The sequence below is a fragment of the Plectropomus leopardus genome, chromosome 14 (genome assembly GCF_026936395.1).
Source record: "Plectropomus leopardus strain MGB_pleo_1.0 chromosome 14, ASM2693639v1, whole genome shotgun sequence".
Lineage (NCBI taxonomy): Eukaryota > Metazoa > Chordata > Actinopteri > Perciformes > Serranidae > Plectropomus > Plectropomus leopardus.
This window is the reverse complement of record NC_142189.1, coordinates 30,740,810-30,756,950: the sequence shown is the minus strand read 5'-3', so window position 1 is coordinate 30,756,950 and position 16,141 is coordinate 30,740,810. Positions and strand designations below refer to the sequence as shown.

Genomic DNA, 16,141 nt, shown 5'->3' with positions numbered 1-16,141 from the left:
CCCATCCCAGATGACTGCCATTACACTGAACAGGCGTGGTTCATGGTCAATAAGCCAATCACATGCAAAATTAGCATTACTCTACATCCCCCCCAGGTTAGAGAAAAGCACCACGTGTGCTGAGATTGTTTGATTAGACCCAATTTAATCTTGTGTATGCCTTGGGCATCCTTTCGCAGAGGCAATTTCATAGTCCATGAAGTTTTACTGAGACGTGAACATTGCTGGTTGAAAACTTAACCCAATACCCTTGAAATGACTTGAAATATAGTCAGCTCTGGCAATTTTTGTTGGTCTCTGAGGAGACTTACCATCTTGCACTAAAATTAAAATCTTACTTTTGCATTGACGCATCCGGGTTCCACACTATCCGGTGCTGGGGGTTGCATCCCCGATGCAGTTGCTCGTTCTGTCTTTGGGTAAGCAAAATTGAATTGTTCCGGGAGTAAAGGTAGGTCTGCGTTCATTGTCCTCAAATGAAGATGCGACGTACTGAATTTGCACCGCATGAACCCCACGACATGTATCTTTCTGTTATATGTGGCTAATTTTTAAGAATGCACCCCTATGAAATCTAAATGGGCGAGTAACATGAAATTCATCATCCCTATTGTCATTATTCCTGAAAATAGCTACGGTGACCATAACTATTTTTGAACCAGGCTCTTAACGTGTTTGTTTCTGTGGCTAATTCTCCATTTTGACATGGGTGTTGATGGGGACGGATGTGCTCCTTGAGCCAGCCTCAAGTGGCCTTTCATGGAATTGCCCTTGTTGACAGTTTTGCATTGGCTTCGTATTTAAGCCCCGGAGATGTCCGCCTGTGACTAAGTATTTGTTGGTCTCCGAGGAGACTGGAAATATTGCGTTCCTTTTAAATTACTTGTTTTCATGAAGTGGATTGTGGTTACTCTTCTTCCGTTAGGGGAAGATGCAGCCAAGACCTTTGCTTTTTTCAGGCCCTCGAGTATTTTCCCATCCCAGATGACTGCCATTACACTGAACAGGCGTGGTTCATGGTCAATAAGCCAATCACATGCAAAATTAGCATTACTCTACATCCCCCCCAGGTTAGAGAAAAGCACCACGTGTGCTGAGATTGTTTGATTCGACCCAATTTAATCTTGTGTATGCCTTGGGCATCCTTTCGCAGAGGCAATTTCATAGTCCATGAAGTTTTACTGAGACGTGAACATTGCTGGTTGAAAACTTAACCCAATACCCTTGAAATGACTTGAAATATAGTCAGCTCTGGCAATTTTTGTTGGTCTCTGAGGAGACTTACCATCTTGCACTAAAATTAAAATCTTACTTTTGCATTGACGCATCCGGGTTCCACACTATCCGGTGCTGGGGGTTGCATCCCCGATTCAGTTGCTCGTTCTGTCTTTGGGTAAGCAAAATTGAATTGTTCCGGGAGTAAAGGTAGTTCTGCGTTCATTGTCCTCAGATGAAGATGCGATGTACTGAATTTGCACCGCATGAACCCCACGACATGTATCTTTCTGTTATATGTGGCTAATTTTTAAGAATGCACCCCTATGAAATCTAAATGGGCGAGTAACATGAAATTCATCATCCCTATTGTCATTATTCCTGAAAATAGCTACGGTGACCATAACTATTTTTGAACCAGGCTCTTAACGTGTTTGTTTCTGTGGCTAATTCTCCATTTTGACATGGGTGTTGATGGGGACGGATGTGCTCCTTGAGCCAGCCTCAAGTGGCCTTTCATGGAATTGCCCTTGTTGACAGTTTTGCATTGGCTTGTATTTAAGCCCGGAGATGTCCGCCTGTGACTAAGTATTTGTTGGTCTCCGAGGAGACTGGAAATATTGCGTTCCTTTTAAATTATTTGTTTTCATGAAGTGGATTGTGGTTACTCTTCTTCCGTTAGGGAAGATGCAGCCAAGACCTTTGCTTTTTCAGGCCCTCGAGTATTTTCCCATCCCAGATGACTGCCATTACACTGAACAGGCGTGGTTCATGGTCAATAAGCCAATCACATGCAAAATTAGCATTACTCTACACCCCCCCCAGGTTAGAGAAAAGCACCACGTGTGCTGAGATTGTTTGATTAGACCCAATTTAATCTTGTGTATGCCTTGGGCATCCTTTCGCAGAGGCAATTTCATAGTCCATGAAGTTTTACTGAGACGTGAACATTGCTGGTTGAAAACTTAACCCAATACCCCGCCGAAATGACTTGAAATATAGTCAGCTCTGGCAATTTTTGTTGGTCTCTGAGGAGACTTACCATCTTGCACTAAAATTAAAATCTTACTTTTGCATTGACGCATCCGGGTTCCACACTATCCGGTGCTGGGGGTTGCATCCCCGATTCAGTTGCTCGTTCTGTCTTTGGGTAAGCAAAATTGAATTGTTCCGGGAGTAAAGGTAGTTCTGCGTTCATTGTCCTCAGATGAAGATGCGACGTACTGAATTTGCACCGCATGAACCCCACGACATGTATCTTTCTGTTATATGTGGCTAATTTTTAAGAATGCACCCCTATGAAATCTAAATGGGCGAGTAACATGAAATTCATCATCCCTATTGTCATTATTCCTGAAAATAGCTACGGTGACCATAACTATTTTTGAACCAGGCTCTTAACGTGTTTGTTTCTGTGGCTAATTCTCCATTTTGACATGGGTGTTGATGGGGACGGATGTGCTCCTTGAGCCAGCCTCAAGTGGCCTTTCATGGAATTGCCCTTGTTGACAGTTTTGCATTGGCTTCGTATTTAAGCCCCGGAGATGTCCGCCTGTGACTAAGTATTTGTTGGTCTCCGAGGAGACTGGAAATATTGCGTTCCTTTTAAATTACTTGTTTTCATGAAGTGGATTGTGGTTACTCTTCTTCCGTTAGGGGAAGATGCAGCCAAGACCTTTGCTTTTTTCAGGCCCTCGAGTATTTTCCCATCCCAGATGACTGCCATTACACTGAACAGGCGTGGTTCATGGTCAATAAGCCAATCACATGCAAAATTAGCATTACTCTACATCCCCCCCAGGTTAGAGAAAAGCACCACGTGTGCTGAGATTGTTTGATTAGACCCAATTTAATCTTGTGTATGCCTTGGGCATCCTTTCGCAGAGGCAATTTCATAGTCCATGAAGTTTTACTGAGACGTGAACATTGCTGGTTGAAAACTTAACCCAATACCCTTGAAATGACTTGAAATATAGTCAGCTCTGGCAATTTTTGTTGGTCTCTGAGGAGACTTACCATCTTGCACTAAAATTAAAATCTTACTTTTGCATTGACGCATCCGGGTTCCACACTATCCGGTGCTGGGGGTTGCATCCCCGATTCAGTTGCTCGTTCTGTCTTTGGGTAAGCAAAATTGAATTGTTCCGGGAGTAAAGGTAGTTCTGCGTTCATTGTCCTCAGATGAAGATGCGACGTACTGAATTTGCACCGCATGAACCCCACGACATGTATCTTTCTGTTATATGTGGCTAATTTTTAAGAATGCACCCCTATGAAATCTAAATGGGCGAGTAACATGAAATTCATCATCCCTATTGTCATTATTCCTGAAAATAGCTACGGTGACCATAACTATTTTTGAACCAGGCTCTTAACGTGTTTGTTTCTGTGGCTAATTCTCCATTTTGACATGGGTGTTGATGGGGACGGATGTGCTCCTTGAGCCAGCCTCAAGTGGCCTTTCATGGAATTGCCCTTGTTGACAGTTTTGCATTGGCTTCAGATTTAAGCCCCGGAGATGTCCGCCTGTGACTAAGTATTTGTTGGTCTCCGAGGAGACTGGAATTTTGCCGTCCCTTTTAATTTTTTTGTTTTCATGAAGTGGATTGTGGTTACTCTTCTTCCGTTAGGGAAGATGCAGCCAAGACCTTTGCTTTTTTCAGGCCCTCGAGTATTTTCCCATCCCAGATGACTGCCATTACACTGAACAGGCGTGGTTCATGGTCAATAAGCCAATCACATGCAAAATTAGCATTACTCTACACCCCCCCCAGGTTAGAGAAAAGCACCACGTGTGCTGAGATTGTTTGATTCGACCCAATTTAATCTTGTGTATGCCTTGGGCATCCTTTCGCAGAGGCAATTTCATAGTCCATGAAGTTTTACTGAGACGTGAACATTGCTGGTTGAAAACTTAACCCAATACCCCGCCGAAATGACTTGAAATATAGTCAGCTCTGGCAATTTTTGTTGGTCTCTGAGGAGACTTACCATCTTGCACTAAAATTAAAATCTTACTTTTGCATTGACGCATCCGGGTTCCACACTATCCGGTGCTGGGGGTTGCATCCCCGATTCAGTTGCTCGTTCTGTCTTTGGGTAAGCAAAATTGAATTGTTCCGGGAGTAAAGGTAGTTCATGCTCATTGTCCTCAGATGAAGATGCGATGTACTGAATTTGCACCGCATGAACCCCACGACATGTATCTTTCTGTTATATGTGGCTAATTTTTAAGAATGCACCCCTATGAAATCTAAATGGGCGAGTAACATGAAATTCATCATCCCTATTGTCATTATTCCTGAAAATAGCTACGGTGACCATAACTATTTTTGAACCAGGCTCTTAACGTGTTTGTTTCTGTGGCTAATTCTCCATTTTGACATGGGTGTTGATGGGGACGGATGTGCTCCTTGAGCCAGCCTCAAGTGGCCTTTCATGGAATTGCCCTTGTTGACAGTTTTGCATTGGCTTCGTATTTAAGCCCCGGAGATGTCCGCCTGTGACTAAGTATTTGTTGGTCTCCGAGGAGACTGGAAATATTGCGTTCCTTTTAAATTATTTGTTTTCATGAAGTGGATTGTGGTTACTCTTCTTCCGTTAGGGGAAGATGCAGCCAAGACCTTTGCTTTTTTCAGGCCCTCGAGTATTTTCCCATCCCAGATGACTGCCATTACACTGAACAGGCGTGGTTCATGGTCAATAAGCCAATCACATGCAAAATTAGCATTACTCTACACCCCCCCCAGGTTAGAGAAAAGCACCACGTGTGCTGAGATTGTTTGATTAGACCCAATTTAATCTTGTGTATGCCTTGGGCATCCTTTCGCAGAGGCAATTTCATAGTCCATGAAGTTTTACTGAGACGTGAACATTGCTGGTTGAAAACTTAACCCAATACCCTTGAAATGACTTGAAATATAGTCAGCTCTGGCAATTTTGTTGGTCTCTGAGGAGACTTTCCATCTTGCACTAAAATTTATATCTTACTTTTGCATTGACGCATCCGGGTTCCACACTATCCGGTGCTGGGGTTGCATCCCGATTCAGTTGCTCGCTCTGTCTTTGGGTAAGCAAAATTGAATTGTTCCGGGAGTAAAGGTAGTTCTATGCTCATTGTCCTCAGATGAAGATGCGACGTACTGAGTTTGCACCGTATGATCCCCACGACATGTATTTTTCTGTTATATGTGTCAAATTTTAAGAATGCACCCCTATGAAATCTAAATGGGCGAGTAACATGAAATTCATCATCCCTATTGTCATTATTCCTGAAAATAGCTACGGTGACCATAACTATTTTTGAACCAGGCTCTTAACGTGTTTGTTTCTGTGGCTAATTCTCCATTTTGACATGGGTGTTGATGGGGACGGATGTGCTCCTTGAGCCAGCCTCAAGTGGCCTTTCATGGAATTGCCCTTGTTGACAGTTTTGCATTGGCTTCAGATTTAAGCCCGGAGATGTCCGCCTGTGACTAAGTATTTGTTGGTCTCCGAGGAGACTGGAAATATTATGCGTTCCTTTTAAATTACTTGTTTTCATGAAGTGGATTGTGGTTACTCTTCTTCCGTTAGGGGAAGATGCAGCCAAGACCTTTGCTTTTTCAGGCCCTCGAGTATTTTCCCATCCCAGATGACTGCCATTACACTGAACAGGCGTGGTTCATGGTCAATAAGCCAATCACATGCAAAATTAGCATTACTCTACATCCCCCCCAGGTTAGAGAAAAGCACCACGTGTGCTGAGATTGTTTGATTAGACCCAATTTAATCTTGTGTATGCCTTGGGCATCCTTTCGCAGAGGCAATTTCATAGTCCATGAAGTTTTACTGAGACGTGAACATTGCTGGTTGAAAACTTAACCCAATACCCCGCCGAAATGACTTGAAATATAGTCAGCTCTGGCAATTTTGTTGGTCTCTGAGGAGACTTACCATCTTGCACTAAAATTAAAATCTTACTTTTGCATTGACGCATCCGGGTTCCACACTATCCGGTGCTGGGGTTGCATCCCGATTCAGTTGCTCGTTCTGTCTTTGGGTAAGCAAAATTGAATTGTTCCGGGAGTAAAGGTAGTTCTATGTTCATTGTCCTCAGATGAAGATGCGACGTACTGAATTTGCACCGCATGAACCCCACGACATGTATCTTTCTGTTATATGTGGCTAATTTTTAAGAATGCACCCTATGAAATCTAAATGGGCGAGTAACATGAAATTCATCATCCCTATTGTCATTATTCCTGAAAATAGCTACGGTGACCATAACTATTTTTGAACCAGGCTCTTAACGTGTTTGTTTCTGTGGCTAATTCTCCATTTTGACATGGGTGTTGATGGGGACGGATGTGCTCCTTGAGCCAGCCTCAAGTGGCCTTTCATGGAATTGCCCTTGTTGACAGTTTTGCATTGGCTTCGTATTTAAGCCCCGGAGATGTCCGCCTGTGACTAAGTATTTGTTGGTCTCCGAGGAGACTGGAAATATTGCGTTCCTTTTAAATTATTTGTTTTCATGAAGTGGATTGTGGTTACTCTTCTTCCGTTAGGGGAAGATGCAGCCAAGACCTTTGCTTTTTTCAGGCCCTCGAGTATTTTCCCATCCCAGATGACTGCCATTACACTGAACAGGCGTGGTTCATGGTCAATAAGCCAATCACATGCAAAATTAGCATTACTCTACACCCCCCCAGGTTAGAGAAAAGCACCACGTGTGCTGAGATTGTTTGATTAGACCCAATTTAATCTTGTGTATGCCTTGGGCATCCTTTTCGCAGAGGCAATTTCATAGTCCATGAAGTTTTACTGAGACGTGAACATTGCTGGTTGAAAACTTAACCCAATACCTCACCGAAATGACTTGAAATATAGTCAGCTCTGGCAATTTTTGTTGGTCTCTGAGGAGACTTACCATCTTGCACTAAAATTAAAATCTTACTTTTGCATTGACGCATCCGGGTTCCACACTATCCGGTGCTGGGGGTTGCATCCCCGATTCAGTTGCTCGTTCTGTCTTTGGGTAAGCAAAATTGAATTGTTCCGGGAGTAAAGGTAGTTCTGCGTTCATTGTCCTCAGATGAAGATGCGACGTACTGAATTTGCACCGCATGAACCCCACGACATGTATCTTTCTGTTATATGTGGCTAATTTTTAAGAATGCACCCCTATGAAATCTAAATGGGCGAGTAACATGAAATTCATCATCCCTATTGTCATTATTCCTGAAAATAGCTACGGTGACCATAACTATTTTTGAACCAGGCTCTTAACGTGTTTGTTTCTGTGGCTAATTCTCCATTTTGACATGGGTGTTGATGGGGACGGATGTGCTCCTTGAGCCAGCCTCAAGTGGCCTTTCATGGAATTGCCCTTGTTGACAGTTTTGCATTGGCTTCAGATTTAAGCCCCGGAGATGTCCGCCTGTGACTAAGTATTTGTTGGTCTCCGAGGAGACTGGAAATATTATGCGTTCCTTTTAAATTATTTGTTTTCATGAAGTGGATTGTGGTTACTCTTCTTCCGTTAGGGAAGATGCAGCCAAGACCTTTGCTTTTTCAGGCCCTCGAGTATTTTCCCATCCCAGATGACTGCCATTACACTGAACAGGCGTGGTTCATGGTCAATAAGCCAATCACATGCAAAATTAGCATTACTCCCCAGGTTAGAGAAAAGCACCACGTGTGCTGAGATTGTTTGATTAGACCCAATTTAATCTTGTGTATGCCTTGGGCATCCTTTCGCAGAGGCAATTTCATAGTCCATGAAGTTTTACTGAGACGTGAACATTGCTGGTTGAAAACTTAACCCAATACCCCGCCGAAATGACTTGAAATATAGTCAGCTCTGGCAATTTTTGTTGGTCTCTGAGGAGACTTACCATCTTGCACTAAAATTAAAATCTTACTTTTGCATTGACGCATCCGGGTTCCACACTATCCGGTGCTGGGGGTTGCATCCCGATTCAGTTGCTCGCTCTGTCTTTGGGTAAGCAAAATTGAATTGTTCCGGGAGTAAAGGTAGTTCTCGTTCATTGTCCTCAGATGAAGATGCGACGTACTGAATTTGCACCGCATGAACCCCACGACATGTATCTTTCTGTTATATGTGGCTAATTTTTAAGAATGCACCCCTATGAAATCTAAATGGGCGAGTAACATGAAATTCATCATCCCTATTGTCATTATTCCTGAAAATAGCTACGGTGACCATAACTATTTTTGAACCAGGCTCTTAACGTGTTTGTTTCTGTGGCTAATTCTCCATTTTGACATGGGTGTTGATGGGGACGGATGTGCTCCTTGAGCCAGCCTCAAGTGGCCTTTCATGGAATTGCCCTTGTTGACAGTTTTGCATTGGCTTCGTATTTAAGCCCCGGAGATGTCCGCCTGTGACTAAGTATTTGTTGGTCTCCGAGGAGACTGGAAATATTGCGTTCCTTTTAAATTATTTGTTTTCATGAAGTGGATTGTGGTTACTCTTCTTCCGTTAGGGAAGATGCAGCCAAGACCTTTGCTTTTTCAGGCCCTCGAGTATTTTCCCATCCCAGATGACTGCCATTACACTGAACAGGCGTGGTTCATGGTCAATAAGCCAATCACATGCAAAATTAGCATTACTCTACATCCCCCAGGTTAGAGAAAAGCACCACGTGTGCTGAGATTGTTTGATTAGACCCAATTTAATCTTGTGTATGCCTTGGGCATCCTTTCGCAGAGGCAATTTCATAGTCCATGAAGTTTTACTGAGACGTGAACATTGCTGGTTGAAAACTTAACCCAATACCCTTGAAATGACTTGAAATATAGTCAGCTCTGGCAATTTTGTTGGTCTCTGAGGAGACTTACCATCTTGCACTAAAATTAAAATCTTACTTTTGCATTGACGCATCCGGGTTCCACACTATCCGGTGCTGGGGTTGCATCCCCGATTCAGTTGCTCGTTCTGTCTTTGGGTAAGCAAAATTGAATTGTTCCGGGAGTAAAGGTAGTTCTGCGTTCATTGTCCTCAGATGAAGATGCGACGTACTGAATTTGCACCGCATGAACCCCACGACATGTATCTTTCTGTTATATGTGGCTAATTTTTAAGAATGCACCCCTATGAAATCTAAATGGGCGAGTAACATGAAATTCATCATCCCTATTGTCATTATTCCTGAAAATAGCTACGGTGACCATAACTATTTTTGAACCAGGCTCTTAACGTGTTTGTTTCTGTGGCTAATTCTCCATTTTGACATGGGTGTTGATGGGGACGGATGTGCTCCTTGAGCCAGCCTCAAGTGGCCTTTCATGGAATTGCCCTTGTTGACAGTTTTGCATTGGCTTCAGATTTAAGCCCGGAGATGTCCGCCTGTGACTAAGTATTTGTTGGTCTCCGAGGAGACTGGAAATATGCGTTCCTTTTAAATTATTTGTTTTCATGAAGTGGATTGTGGTTACTCTTCTTCCGTTAGGGAAGATGCAGCCAAGACCTTTGCTTTTTTCAGGCCCTCGAGTATTTTCCCATCCCAGATGACTGCCATTACACTGAACAGGCGTGGTTCATGGTCAATAAGCCAATCACATGCAAAATTAGCATTACTCTACACCCAGGTTAGAGAAAAGCACCACGTGTGCTGAGATTGTTTGATTAGACCCAATTTAATCTTGTGTATGCCTTGGGCATCCTTTCGCAGAGGCAATTTCATAGTCCATGAAGTTTTACTGAGACGTGAACATTGCTGGTTGAAAACTTAACCCAATACCCTTGAAATGACTTGAAATATAGTCAGCTCTGGCAATTTTTGTTGGTCTCTGAGGAGACTTACCATCTTGCACTAAAATTAAAATCTTACTTTTGCATTGACGCATCCGGGTTCCACACTATCCGGTGCTGGGGGTTGCATCCCCGATTCAGTTGCTCGTTCTGTCTTTGGGTAAGCAAAATTGAATTGTTCCGGGAGTAAAGGTAGTTCTGCGTTCATTGTCCTCAGATGAAGATGCGACGTACTGAATTTGCACCGCATGAACCCCACGACATGTATCTTTCTGTTATATGTGGCTAATTTTTAAGAATGCACCCCTATGAAATCTAAATGGGCGAGTAACATGAAATTCATCATCCCTATTGTCATTATTCCTGAAAATAGCTACGGTGACCATAACTATTTTTGAACCAGGCTCTTAACGTGTTTGTTTCTGTGGCTAATTCTCCATTTTGACATGGGTGTTGATGGGGACGGATGTGCTCCTTGAGCCAGCCTCAAGTGGCCTTTCATGGAATTGCCCTTGTTGACAGTTTTGCATTGGCTTCAGATTTAAGCCCGGAGATGTCCGCCTGTGACTAAGTATTTGTTGGTCTCCGAGGAGACTGGAAATATTATGCGTTCCTTTTAAATTATTTGTTTTCATGAAGTGGATTGTGGTTACTCTTCTTCCGTTAGGGGAAGATGCAGCCAAGACCTTTGCTTTTTTCAGGCCCTCGAGTATTTTCCCATCCCAGATGACTGCCATTACACTGAACAGGCGTGGTTCATGGTCAATAAGCCAATCACATGCAAAATTAGCATTACTCTACACCCCCCCCAGGTTAGAGAAAAGCACCACGTGTGCTGAGATTGTTTGATTAGACCCAATTTAATCTTGTGTATGCCTTGGGCATCCTTTCGCAGAGGCAATTTCATAGTCCATGAAGTTTTACTGAGACGTGAACATTGCTGGTTGAAAACTTAACCCAATACCCTTGAAATGACTTGAAATATAGTCAGCTCTGGCAATTTTTGTTGGTCTCTGAGGAGACTTACCATCTTGCACTAAAATTAAAATCTTACTTTTGCATTGACGCATCCGGGTTCCACACTATCCGGTGCTGGGGTTGCATCCCCGATTCAGTTGCTCGCTCTGTCTTTGGGTAAGCAAAATTGAATTGTTCCGGGAGTAAAGGTAGTTCATGCTCATTGTCCTCAGATGAAGATGCGACGTACTGAATTTGCACCGCATGAACCCCACGACATGTATCTTTCTGTTATATGTGGCTAATTTTTAAGAATGCACCCCTATGAAATCTAAATGGGCGAGTAACATGAAATTCATCATCCCTATTGTCATTATTCCTGAAAATAGCTACGGTGACCATAACTATTTTTGAACCAGGCTCTTAACGTGTTTGTTTCTGTGGCTAATTCTCCATTTTGACATGGGTGTTGATGGGGACGGATGTGCTCCTTGAGCCAGCCTCAAGTGGCCTTTTATGGAATTGCCCTTGTTGACAGTTTTGCATTGGCTTCAGATTTAAGCCCGGAGATGTCCGCCTGTGACTAAGTATTTGTTGGTCTCGAGGAGACTGGAAATATTATGCGTTCCTTTTAAATTATTTGTTTTCATGAAGTGGATTGTGGTTACTCTTCTTCCGTTAGGGAAGATGCAGCCAAGACCTTTGCTTTTTCAGGCCCTCGAGTATTTTCCCATCTCAGATGACTGCCGTTAAACTGAACAGGCGTGGTTCATGGTCAATAAGCCAATCACATGCAAAATTAGCATTACTCTACATCCCCCAGGTTAGAGAAAAGCACCACGTGTGCTGAGATTGTTTGATTAGACCCAATTTAATCTTGTGTATGCCTTGGGCATCCTTTTCATGCAGAGGCAATTTCATAGTCCATGAAGTTTTACTGAGACGTGAACATTGCTGGTTGAAAACTTAACCCAATACCCTTGAAATGACTTGAAATATAGTCAGCTCTGGCAATTTTGTTGGTCTCTGAGGAGACTTACCATCTTGCACTAAAATTAAAATCTTACTTTTGCATTGACGCATCCGGGTTCCACACTATCCGGTGCTGGGGTTGCATCCCGATTCAGTTGCTCGTTCTGTCTTTGTGTAAGCAAAATTGAATTGTTCCGGGAGTAAAGGTAGTTCATGCGTTCATTGTCCTCAGATGAAGATGCGACGTACTGAATTTGCAACGCATGAACCCCACGACATGTATCTTTCTGTTATATGTGGCTAATTTTAAGAATGCACCCCTATGAAATCTAAATGGGCGAGTAACATGAAATTCATCATCCCTATTGTCATTATTCCTGAAAATAGCTACGGTGACCATAACTATTTTTGAACCAGGCTCTTAACGTGTTTGTTTCTGTGGCTAATTCTCCATTTTGACATGGGTGTTGATGGGGACGGATGTGCTCCTTGAGCCAGCCTCAAGTGGCCTTTCATGGAATTGCCCTTGTTGACAGTTTTGCATTGGCTTCGTATTTAAGCCCCGGAGATGTCCGCCTGTGACTAAGTATTTGTTGGTCTCCGAGGAGACTGGAAATATTGCGTTCCTTTTAAATTATTTGTTTTCATGAAGTGGATTGTGGTTACTCTTCTTCCGTTAGGGAAGATGCAGCCAAGACCTTTGCTTTTTCAGGCCCTCGAGTATTTTCCCATCCCAGATGACTGCCATTACACTGAACAGGCGTGGTTCATGGTCAATAAGCCAATCACATGCAAAATTAGCATTACTCTACACCCCCCCCAGGTTAGAGAAAAGCACCACGTGTGCTGAGATTGTTTGATTAGACCCAATTTAATCTTGTGTATGCCTTGGGCATCCTTTCGCAGAGGCAATTTCATAGTCCATGAAGTTTTACTGAGACGTGAACATTGCTGGTTGAAAACTTAACCCAATACCCCGCCGAAATGACTTGAAATATAGTCAGCTCTGGCAATTTTTGTTGGTCTCTGAGGAGACTTACCATCTTGCACTAAAATTAAAATCTTACTTTTGCATTGACGCATCCGGGTTCCACACTATCCGGTGCTGGGGTTGCATCCCGATTCAGTTGCTCGTTCTGTCTTTGGGTAAGCAAAATTGAATTGTTCCGGGAGTAAAGGTAGTTCTGCGTTCATTGTCCTCAGATGAAGATGCGATGTACTGAATTTGCACCGCATGAACCCCACGACATGTATCTTTCTGTTATATGTGGCTAATTTTTAAGAATGCACCCTATGAAATCTAAATGGGCGAGTAACATGAAATTCATCATCCCTATTGTCATTATTCCTGAAAATAGCTACGGTGACCATAACTATTTTTGAACCAGGCTCTTAACGTGTTTGTTTCTGTGGCTAATTCTCCATTTTGACATGGGTGTTGATGGGGACGGATGTGCTCCTTGAGCCAGCCTCAAGTGGCCTTTCATGGAATTGCCCTTGTTGACAGTTTTGCATTGGCTTCGTATTTAAGCCCCGGAGATGTCCGCCTGTGACTAAGTATTTGTTGGTCTCGAGGAGACTGGAAATATTGCGTTCCTTTTAAATTATTTGTTTTCATGAAGTGGATTGTGGTTACTCTTCTTCCGTTAGGGAAGATGCAGCCAAGACCTTTGCTTTTTCAGGCCCTCGAGTATTTTCCCATCCCAGATGACTGCCATTACACTGAACAGGCGTGGTTCATGGTCAATAAGCCAATCACATGCAAAATTCGCATTACTCTACACCCCCAGGTTAGAGAAAAGCACCACGTGTGCTGAGATTGTTTGATTAGACCCAATTTAATCTTGTGTATGCCTTGGGCATCCTTTCGCAGAGGCAATTTCATAGTCCATGAAGTTTTACTGAGACGTGAACATTGCTGGTTGAAAACTTAACCCAATACCCCGCCGAAATGACTTGAAATATAGTCAGCTCTGGCAATTTTGTTGGTCTCTGAGGAGACTTACCATCTTGCACTAAAATTAAAATCTTACTTTTGCATTGACGCATCCGGGTTCCACACTATCCGGTGCTGGGGGTTGCATCCCCGATTCAGTTGCTCGTTCTGTCTTTGGGTAAGCAAAATTGAATTGTTCCGGGAGTAAAGGTAGTTCTGCGTTCATTGTCCTCAGATGAAGATGCGACGTACTGAATTTGCACCGCATGAACCCCACGACATGTATCTTTCTGTTATATGTGGCTAATTTTTAAGAATGCACCCCTATGAAATCTAAATGGGCGAGTAACATGAAATTCAGCATGCGTATTATCATTATTCCTGAAAATAGCTACGGTGACCATAACTATTTTTGAACCAGGCTCTTAACGTGTTTGTTTCTGTGGCTAATTCTCCATTTTGACATGGGTGTTGATGGGGACGGATGTGCTCCTTGAGCCAGCCTCAAGTGGCCTTTCATGGAATTGCCCTTGTTGACAGTTTTGCATTGGCTTCGTATTTAAGCCCCGGAGATGTCCGCCTGTGACTAAGTATTTGTTGGTCTCCGAGGAGACTGGAAATATTGCGTTCCTTTTAAATTATTTGTTTTCATGAAGTGGATTGTGGTTACTCTTCTTCCGTTAGGGAAGATGCAGCCAAGACCTTTGCTTTTTCAGGCCCTCGAGTATTTTCCCATCCCAGATGACTGCCATTACACTGAACAGGCGTGGTTCATGGTCAATAAGCCAATCACATGCAAAATTAGCATTACTCTACACCCCCCCAGGTTAGAGAAAAGCACCACGTGTGCTGAGATTGTTTGATTAGACCCAATTTAATCTTGTGTATGCCTTGGGCAGCCTTTTCATGAGAGGCAATTTCATAGTCCATGAAGTTTTACTGAGACGTGAACATTGCTGGTTGAAAACTTAACCCAATACCCTTGAAATGACTTGAAATATAGTCAGCTCTGGCAATTTTTGTTGGTCTCTGAGGAGACTTACCATCTTGCACTAAAATTAAAATCTTACTTTTGCATTGACGCATCCGGGTTCCACACTATCCGGTGCTGGGGGTTGCATCCCCGATTCAGTTGCTCGTTCTGTCTTTGGGTAAGCAAAATTGAATTGTTCCGGGAGTAAAGGTAGTTCTGCGTTCATTGTCCTCAGATGAAGATGCGACGTACTGAATTTGCACCGCATGAACCCCACGACATGTATCTTTCTGTTATATGTGGCTAATTTTTAAGAATGCACCCCTATGAAATCTAAATGGGCGAGTAACATGAAATTCATCATCCCTATTGTCATTAATCCTGAAAATAGCTACGGTGACCATAACTATTTTTGAACCAGGCTCTTAACGTGTTTGTTTCTGTGGCTAATTCTCCATTTTGACATGGGTGTTGATGGGGACGGATGTGCTCCTTGAGCCAGCCTCAAGTGGCCTTTCATGGAATTGCCCTTGTTGACAGTTTTGCATTGGCTTCAGATTTAAGCCCGGAGATGTCCGCCTGTGACTAAGTATTTGTTGGTCTCGAGGAGACTGGAAATATGCGTTCCTTTTAAATTATTTGTTTTCATGAAGTGGATTGTGGTTACTCTTCTTCCGTTAGGGGAAGATGCAGCCAAGACCTTTGCTTTTTTCAGGCCCTCGAGTATTTTCCCATCCCAGATGACTGCCATTACACTGAACAGGCGTGGTTCATGGTCAATAAGCCAATCACATGCAAAATTAGCATTACTCTACACCCCCCCCAGGTTAGAGAAAAGCACCACGTGTGCTGAGATTGTTTGATTAGACCCAATTTAATCTTGTGTATGCCTTGGGCATCCTTTTCGCAGAGGCAATTTCATAGTCCATGAAGTTTTACTGAGACGTGAACATTGCTGGTTGAAAACTTAACCCAATACCCTTGAAATGACTTGAAATATAGTCAGCTCTGGCAATTTTGTTGGTCTCTGAGGAGACTTACCATCTTGCACTGAAATTAAAAACTTACTTTTGCATTGACGCATCCGGGTTCCACACTATCCGGTGCTGGGGTTGCATCCCGATTCAGTTGCTCGTTCTGTCTTTGGGTAAGCAAAATTGAATTGTTCCGGGAGTAAAGGTAGTTCTGCGTTCATTGTCCTCAGATGAAGATGCGACGTACTGAATTTGCACCGCATGAACCCCACGACATGTATCTTTCTGTTATATGTGGCTAATTTTTAAGAATGCACCCCTATGAAATCTAAATGGGCGAGTAACATGAAATTCATCAT

At 43.0% G+C, this 16,141-nt stretch overlaps 17 non-coding genes across 17 annotated transcripts; all 17 read left to right on the top strand.

The window, feature by feature from the left end:
• The first annotated feature begins 167 nt into the window (after window positions 1-167).
• On the top strand, window positions 168-306 carry LOC148187554 (U4 spliceosomal RNA). Its single transcript, XR_015778824.1, has one exon. It is a non-coding gene; the product is annotated as a U4 spliceosomal RNA (small nuclear RNA).
• Window positions 307-1,141: 835 nt separating this feature from the next.
• LOC148187553 (U4 spliceosomal RNA) lies at window positions 1,142-1,280 on the top strand. Its single transcript, XR_015778823.1, has one exon. It is a non-coding gene; the product is annotated as a U4 spliceosomal RNA (small nuclear RNA).
• Window positions 1,281-2,111: 831 nt separating this feature from the next.
• LOC148187552 (U4 spliceosomal RNA) lies at window positions 2,112-2,252 on the top strand. The gene has a single exon (XR_015778811.1). It is a non-coding gene; the product is annotated as a U4 spliceosomal RNA (small nuclear RNA).
• Window positions 2,253-3,087: 835 nt separating this feature from the next.
• LOC148187551 (U4 spliceosomal RNA) lies at window positions 3,088-3,226 on the top strand. Its single transcript, XR_015778822.1, has one exon. It is a non-coding gene; the product is annotated as a U4 spliceosomal RNA (small nuclear RNA).
• An 834-nt stretch (window positions 3,227-4,060) lies between these two features.
• On the top strand, window positions 4,061-4,201 carry LOC148187550 (U4 spliceosomal RNA). Its single transcript, XR_015778810.1, has one exon. It is a non-coding gene; the product is annotated as a U4 spliceosomal RNA (small nuclear RNA).
• Window positions 4,202-5,035: 834 nt separating this feature from the next.
• LOC148187549 (U4 spliceosomal RNA) lies at window positions 5,036-5,173 on the top strand. Its single transcript, XR_015778829.1, has one exon. It is a non-coding gene; the product is annotated as a U4 spliceosomal RNA (small nuclear RNA).
• Window positions 5,174-6,005: 832 nt separating this feature from the next.
• Window positions 6,006-6,145, top strand: LOC148187548 (U4 spliceosomal RNA). Its single transcript, XR_015778814.1, has one exon. It is a non-coding gene; the product is annotated as a U4 spliceosomal RNA (small nuclear RNA).
• An 832-nt stretch (window positions 6,146-6,977) lies between these two features.
• LOC148187547 (U4 spliceosomal RNA) lies at window positions 6,978-7,118 on the top strand. Its single transcript, XR_015778815.1, has one exon. It is a non-coding gene; the product is annotated as a U4 spliceosomal RNA (small nuclear RNA).
• Window positions 7,119-7,944: 826 nt separating this feature from the next.
• Window positions 7,945-8,085, top strand: LOC148187546 (U4 spliceosomal RNA). Its single transcript, XR_015778809.1, has one exon. It is a non-coding gene; the product is annotated as a U4 spliceosomal RNA (small nuclear RNA).
• Window positions 8,086-8,914: 829 nt separating this feature from the next.
• Window positions 8,915-9,052, top strand: LOC148187545 (U4 spliceosomal RNA). The gene has a single exon (XR_015778828.1). It is a non-coding gene; the product is annotated as a U4 spliceosomal RNA (small nuclear RNA).
• Window positions 9,053-9,878: 826 nt separating this feature from the next.
• Window positions 9,879-10,017, top strand: LOC148187544 (U4 spliceosomal RNA). Its single transcript, XR_015778821.1, has one exon. It is a non-coding gene; the product is annotated as a U4 spliceosomal RNA (small nuclear RNA).
• Window positions 10,018-10,853: 836 nt separating this feature from the next.
• LOC148187543 (U4 spliceosomal RNA) lies at window positions 10,854-10,992 on the top strand. The gene has a single exon (XR_015778820.1). It is a non-coding gene; the product is annotated as a U4 spliceosomal RNA (small nuclear RNA).
• Window positions 10,993-11,824: 832 nt separating this feature from the next.
• On the top strand, window positions 11,825-11,962 carry LOC148187542 (U4 spliceosomal RNA). Its single transcript, XR_015778834.1, has one exon. It is a non-coding gene; the product is annotated as a U4 spliceosomal RNA (small nuclear RNA).
• An 831-nt stretch (window positions 11,963-12,793) lies between these two features.
• LOC148187541 (U4 spliceosomal RNA) lies at window positions 12,794-12,934 on the top strand. Its single transcript, XR_015778808.1, has one exon. It is a non-coding gene; the product is annotated as a U4 spliceosomal RNA (small nuclear RNA).
• Window positions 12,935-13,760: 826 nt separating this feature from the next.
• On the top strand, window positions 13,761-13,900 carry LOC148187540 (U4 spliceosomal RNA). Its single transcript, XR_015778813.1, has one exon. It is a non-coding gene; the product is annotated as a U4 spliceosomal RNA (small nuclear RNA).
• Window positions 13,901-14,733: 833 nt separating this feature from the next.
• On the top strand, window positions 14,734-14,873 carry LOC148187539 (U4 spliceosomal RNA). Its single transcript, XR_015778835.1, has one exon. It is a non-coding gene; the product is annotated as a U4 spliceosomal RNA (small nuclear RNA).
• Window positions 14,874-15,706: 833 nt separating this feature from the next.
• LOC148187538 (U4 spliceosomal RNA) lies at window positions 15,707-15,844 on the top strand. The gene has a single exon (XR_015778832.1). It is a non-coding gene; the product is annotated as a U4 spliceosomal RNA (small nuclear RNA).
• The last annotated feature ends 297 nt before the right edge of the window (window positions 15,845-16,141 follow it).